The sequence below is a fragment of the Podarcis pityusensis genome (assembly GCF_964106645.2).
Source record: "Podarcis pityusensis genome assembly, chromosome: 1".
Taxonomy (NCBI): domain Eukaryota; kingdom Metazoa; phylum Chordata; class Lepidosauria; order Squamata; family Lacertidae; genus Podarcis; species Podarcis pityusensis.
The window spans coordinates 139,084,495-139,091,625 of NC_138028.1; the positions used below are offsets into that span (position 1 = coordinate 139,084,495).

The 7,131-nt window shown below is 43.3% G+C and overlaps 1 long non-coding RNA gene across 1 annotated transcript; it reads right to left on the minus strand.

The window, feature by feature from the left end:
• Positions 1-510: 510 nt before the first annotated feature.
• Positions 511-5,528, minus strand: LOC308484835. Its single transcript, XR_013990136.1, has 3 exons — positions 5,409-5,528; positions 2,348-2,425; positions 511-652 (listed from the first exon to the last, which is right to left on the minus strand). It is a non-coding gene; the product is annotated as an uncharacterized lncRNA (long non-coding RNA).
• Positions 5,529-7,131: the final 1,603 nt, after the last annotated feature.

Genomic DNA, 7,131 nt, shown 5'->3' on the forward strand with positions numbered 1-7,131 from the left:
GTATCAGATAAAGAGAGCTAGATGTCATTAGCACATCCTGGTGACATCCCAACACTCTCAGGGGAAATTGTACAGAAACGGAGACAAGGCCACAGCCTTCAGACCAGCTCTTAAAGGGACCGCCAGTTCTGAAGTAGACTCCTAATCCCATCTGGGTCATAACCTGCCCAGATCAAATCACGAGAGCCCACTTTGGAATCAGAGCTCGGTGAATAGACACCCCTTCTCTTGTCACAGTTTCTTGCGTCAAAGCTGACGGTAGGAAAGGCGTTTTCAGATTCCCCTCTGGCTCTCCTCGTACCACTGGACTGCCAGCAGGTATCGCATGGTTCTGTGTCTTATTCTCCACCTCCCCTTTCGCCATCCTTCATGCAAAGCAGCTGCAATGCAGCCTGCTTACCAGCAGCTATTAACACCAGTTGCTATTCCTGTTTCTCATCTAACAGCTTCTTTTAGTCAAACAGGTCTCACAATGATCACACAGAAGGAATCCTGCAGCTTGCCAAATAGTGTTTCTGGCAGAAGAGACCGACTCTTTAATATACATCATGCTTCTGAAGCTTCTCACGTTGCCTCATCAAATTTTCGGTTGCCTGGCAGCAAAGCTTTGCAAAAGAAGTTCAGCAGCCGTTGAACTGGGTACCATGAGAGCCTAGGGAAGATGTCAAGCAGTTTGTTTTATTTGTATTGGTATCTGAATGTGAACACTTTTCTATATTTGGAAAAGTCCATACGTATTTTGTGTTAACAAATTCTATCTGCCATCCATTCGTTCCATAAGTAAACCAGTGTGGTGTAGTGGTTAAGAGCGGTAGTCTCCTAATCTGGGGAACTGGGTTCGCGTCTCCGCTCCTCCACATGCAGCTGCTGGGTGACCTTGGGCCAGTCACACTTCTTTGAAGTCTCTCAGCCCCACTCACCTCACAGAGTGTTTGTTGTGGGGGAGGAAGGGAAAGGAGAATGTTAGCCGCTTTGAGACTCCTGAAGGGGAGTGAAAGGCGGGATATCAAATCCAAACTCTTCTTCTTCTAAACTTGTTATCTTTCAAAAAATGGATTGGCCCAAAAAACACTGAGGGGCTTGATTCTATTATATAAGCTGGCCCCACATACCATGGTTTTCCTGAAGCTTTAGAAATGATACAATAAACCTATTACTGAGGGGGAGGCTCACCTTTTAAAAACTAAAACTGGGAAGTCTGATTTGTGCATATAATGCTATGTAATTATAATTATAATTATAATTATATTGTTTACCAGCAATAACAGGGGCATATGCCCTAAATTAATTAATCCATAAGTAGACAAAGAATAAACATCAGAATAAAAAATTATCAACTTTTCATTAAAAAGTTATATTCAAAACCATTCAAGTCAGATAACACATTTATAATCAGTTTCCCTTGAGTGCAGATGGAACTTTAAGTGGCTTATAGTCTTTGCTGGGTTGATCGATTTTTCTGCTGACCTTTTTTAAATATATATGATTACGAAATGCAGGTCTTATTTTAAAGATGTGTGTATGTTGGTTGGTTTGGTTGTTATGCACTGCTTTGCAAAGAATGTTTTCTTAAAAAAGTGGTTTGTACGTTTACTAAACTTGAAGACAGATGGGCCTGTGGTTTGGTCAGGTCCTTAGTCTGGCATCTTCACCGGCTCCTCTTAGTCATCTCTTAGCAATCAAATTTCACAACAAGGCTCCTATTTGAAAGGGGAGGAGCACCAAGGGCAGATCGACACTCATGGTTTTAAACATTAAGTAACGGTTTTCACCTAGACAGCATCTTAAAAAGCAAAAAAAAAAGGCAAAAAAAAAAAAAAAAAGGCAGAAACATCACCTTACCAACAAAGGTCTGTATAGTTAAAGCCATGGTTTTCCCGGTAGTGATGTATGGAAGTGAGAGCTGGACCATAAAGAAGGCTGATCGCCGAAGAATTGATGCTTTTGAATTATGGTGCTGGAGGAGACTCTTGAGAGTCCCATGGACTGTAAGAAGATCAAATGCATCCATTCTTAAGGAAATTAGCCCTGAGTGCTCACTGGAAGGACAGATCGTGAAGCTGAGAGTCCAATACTTTGGCCACCTCATGAGAAGAGAAGACTCCCTGGAAAAGACCCTGATGTTGGGAAAGATTGAGGGCACAAGGAGAAGGGGACGACAGAGGACGAGATGGTTGGACAGTGTTCTCGAAGCTACAAACATGAGTCTGACCAAACTGCGGGAGGCAGTGGAAGACAGGAGTGCCTGGCGTGCTCTGGTCCATGGGGTCACAAAGAGTCGGACATGACTAAACAACTAAACAACAACAACGGTTTTCACAACGTAGATGGATACATGACATCTTACTTTTAACCTTCGTAATGCATTATTAAAATGTGACACCAGAGGGCCCTGCAGAGCAACCAGCAACCGTCAGCAGGGAAACTGTTTTGATGGAGAAAACAAAGAAACAGTTTTAATTTACAAGTAGGCCCTGTGATATTTTAGAAAGACATATCTAATATCATTCTAATAAGGTTAAACAGGTCCGTGTAGGTCCAGCACAAGGCAGAAAGAGAAGCAATTAGCAGAGGCCTGCCGGTAGAGCCAGACCTGCCTTCTTCTTTGCTGCTGCACCCTTGAGCTGGACCGGCCCACACATGAGGCAAGGTGAGGCAACTGCCTTAGATGGCAGGATCCACAGGGACCGCAGGTCCTGATGCAGCAGATCTTTATTCCCCCTTTGCTCCTGATGTTGGCCTTTACCAAGCCCTTCTTCCCTGGCAGGCGGAGAGCAGTATTTGGTGGTTTGCCTCAGGTGCCAAAATATATTGGGCCTGCCCTGCACTTGAGGATGAGGCCAGCCCAGAAGTGAGGAGCAGCTAGGTGAGTCGGATGGTAGCAGATCAGGAAGAGGGACTCACCTGCTGCCACCTGAAGTGGTACAGTCAGGAATTCCTCAGAAAACGGCCTCATTCTGCTGTGTAATGCATAGGACGGCTAACAGCTTCCCTCACTGAAGGACTTTAAGGATATGCTAGCATCAATTTGCATGGAGGAATGGGTAGGGCTTGAAGGAGATATGGCAGGTGTGTACTGAAATGAAACCAAACATTATTTCTCTGCATTGTAAAGCTGTATATTGAGGAGTGAAATCAAACCAGCTGATTGTGTTTCCTAACACCAAACTAATACCTTTCTTCTGGGCCAGCCCTACGATGAGGCAGAGAGAGGCAGCTGCCTCAGGTGACAGGTGCTGAGGTGCAGGGAGGGGACAGTGCCATGTGAGTGCCATGTTGTCTGGCCTGTACCCCTTGCATTAGCCTGCTGTCCTCAGGATGCAGTCCTTTTACCAGTATTGAAGATTAAACTACCAGTCAAATTGGCTTCTGTCTGTGCCTTAGGAGAAGGCACCATCTTGAGCTTTGCCCAAGGCAGCAGATTGTCCTGAGCTGCCTCTGCTCTGTGTTTGGGGTGTTTTGTTCTGGGCCAAGTAACATTTTCTGGGGAGTATCATTTTATCTTTCTTTACTGCTGTTTTATCTTCAGTTGCTCGTTATCAGGTGAAACTCCTGATAAATCTAAAACAATTTATTTCAGCACCTACACACGCACACACTCAACTTTAGAGATACAGAACATGGAGCCGTCCATTTACAAATGGACTGCTGGATGCTGACACTGCTGTTTCCATGGCAACCTGTCAGACTGCGCAAGGCTGTGAAGATGCATTCATAAGCATCAAATAGCAACAGGGTGTTCTTTCAGATCTAATATATATGTCGTATCAATTTGAAATGCAGCTCCTCCTTTTTATCTCTCTCTCTTTGATTTTCCATGCACACTATACATTCAAAACACATCCCCCCCAAGAACCATGCAAACCGTAGGTTGTTAATGGTGCTGGGAATTGTAGCTCCATGGAGGTAAACTACGGTTCCCCTGGTTTTTTGGGTGTATACTTTAAGAGTATGGTGTATACACCAGTGTGAGATTTTCTGTAACACCCTGTCCATCCATCACTTTACTTTGTATGCCTTAGAAGAAGCACACTATAAATTATGCTTCAGTTAACCTTTAGTTTCAACTTTGCATTTTGACTCCTGATCAAGGCCTAAAATTGATGTAGGCGAAAACTCATTGGACTTGTTTGCTACTAAAATTCTATACTGCATACAGGTATTGAGATTTTTCTCCCTCCTTTTTTGGTCTATTTTGGATGCTGACTGTTTGGATGCTGACTGTTGTATGAAATTTGCCACACAGAACCTAATTAAGGCAGGATATAGTTTGGCCACATATGTGCCAAGTGTGTTTTGGTTTTTCAGTTTAACACTGGCCTCCACGTGGCGTGATGTGTCCAAATGTGTGTCTATGTTTTCTAAGCTGGCTGAAGTAAATCTCCACTGAAATACTGTTACAGTTTTACAGGAAGAGGGATGACATTTGTATGTGCAAGCTGGACAACTGCCAGTTTGTGAAATCAAAGAGCAGCTTTGCACAATATTCATGCAATTGAGAGCTCTGGGTATAGATTTAGCACTTGCCCAGAAATTAACATTTGGGGCAGAATCCAGGGCACTGCTTGTTTTAAAACATTAAGCATGTAAGAGACTTTTGACAAAATGATACAGTAATATATTCCAGTGTGAGAACATGCAGACTTTCAAGTTTCCACACTACAAAACTGACTCATGGCCCAGGTTTTATTTATATTAAAGTTCTAAATAGGGTAGCTGTCAAGTTTCAAACAGCTTGGCAAATCCAAGTATAAACAGGGCCTTGAACAAAAGCAGGCTCGGCAGGTTCCGGTCATCTTTGCTCCAGATTAAGACCCAAACTACATTTTATGCAGAAACGTGTCTCACTGTAATAGCCTAACAGGCTTTTTAAATCAAGGAAAGCTACTTGTTTTTTTGGATGGTCAAGGTCAGAGCAACAGCATGCCCACCACTGGCTTGGTGACTTTCCCCATGCTTCAAAATTTTGAAACAAATACAAATTTTATTACTAAACCCCCTCAATACTACTATAACTCAGGGGAATGGGTGGCGCTGTGGTCTAAACCACTGAGCCTCTTGGGCTTGCCGATCGGAAGTTTGGCCATTCAAATCCATGCGACGGGGTGAGTTTCCGTTGCTCTGTCCCAGCTTCTGCTAATCTAATCATCATCATCATCTAGCAGTTCGAAAGCATGCCAGTGCAAGTAGATAAAAAGGTACAGTTGTGGCGGGAAGGTTAAACGGTGTTTCGGTGTGCTCTGGCTTCCGCCATAGTTGCCTTTGACTGGACTTAACCGTCCAGAGGTCCTTTACCCTCACCTTTCTACTATAACCAACCAAATGATTAAAATGTCATAATCAAGCAGCACAATAAAAACATATCAGAGCCTCTGACTATAGCCTTAGTATATGGCATCTTGACATACATGACAAGATGCTGGCAGATGTGTCTCTCCTTTCTCATAGGCCGATTCTGAAAATAATCATGTCTCCCATAGCTCCAGTACTGGTGCATGGCTGCCGTCTCCATGGCGACCGCTTGCTCTGTAGAAAGTGCTGAACATGAATTCTCTTGCAATGTCCTGTAGCAGTTCTGCCTTTTGCAGAAAACCATGTGGTTTCAAATAAAGAGAACGAAATGTATATATATATTTCTTTGCATATCGCTTCTCTCTTTCCACCAGCTCATTTTATCAGGCCCCAAATCTTCAGTTCACTGTCTCTCTTGACAAGCATTTTTTTTACCGCTCCCGCTTCCCTACCCTCTCTACACCCAGTGTGTTTCTTCTAGAAAAAAAGGTGCACCATGAAGTTGTTACAGTAAGTGCTGCACTTTTAACCAGTATGTTTCTTCTAGAGGGAAAAAAAAGATGCTGGTAACTGTTTATCCTTGAGAAAAAAGCACTGCTTACATACCTTCGTGGACCCCCAGGATGATGGCAAGATGAGTTTCTGATATTTCCATTTTAGGCTAAGCATCTAATCAGATCGGGATGTAATGTTACTCGTTGGGTGTGTCTTTCATTTGGCCTTTGTGCAGGGTGCTGGGGTGGCTGCCTGGGTTGGCAGGTTTTCAGGGCCCTTGAAGGAGGGGAGGGCTCAGCTCCCTTCACACGTGCAGCTCTTTGCTGTGGTAGAACCTTCCAGGAAGTGCAGACGCTGCAACTTACTAAAAGAACTTTACCATTTATTTATTAGCTTTGTGCTGCATTTGAACAATACTTCTTTTTCTTTTTTAAAAAAGATCTTAACCATCTGTAACTATTTATTTATGCTACATTTACCACAGAAGGGGTTCCCGAGGGTCATCTAGTCCACCCCCTGCAATGCAGGAATCTCAGCTAAAGCTTCCATGACAGATGGTCATCCAACCTCTGCTTAAAAACCTCCAAGGAAGGTGAGTACACAACCTCCCAAGGGAGTCTGTTATGCAATAGTATGCTATGCAGCAGTTGTCTAGAGCACCAAAACACAATAAGCCATTTCCTCAAAAACACAAATAGCCACCACAGGTCCTTGGTCCCATGTTGCTCCTGGAAGTCAGACAGCCTTATTATTAATTATTAAGTCTCCAAGTATTGTTGCATGTACTCATGAAATCATAGAATTGTTGCATTGGAAGGGAGCCGAAGGTCATCCAGTCCAACCCCCTGCAATACAGGAATCTTTTGCCCAACATGGGGCTTGAACCCAGTACACTGAGATGAAGATGTGTTGTAAAAATTAGTCTTGCAGCCTCCCTTGGGGACAGACTCATGAATCAACAAACAAATGCATCTAGCCTGGCTCTTAAAAACGCAGCAGCTTATCTGTGTTGCAACCTTTGTTTAAAAATAAAAATAAAAATGAAATGCCACTTTATTCAATTGAAGTGGATTCTACTGGCAAAAGCATGTGGTACAACAATAAATCTGTTAAGTCTTTGAGCCACAAACTATTCTGGCCTCCCTTTGTCTCTTTTCTGTTGCTGGGCAAATAATGGGCTGTGCCATAACTGCTCTTCTTCAGTGGGCCTTCCCAATATTTCCACAGAAGTACTGGATAGCATCTGGAGTCCTTTGGGATCATCTCTTTCTGAAGCTCTTTTCAGGCCTTCATCTTATCAGTATTTAAAGAAAGGGACTGAAGAGGAATGAACTACAGAGCTAG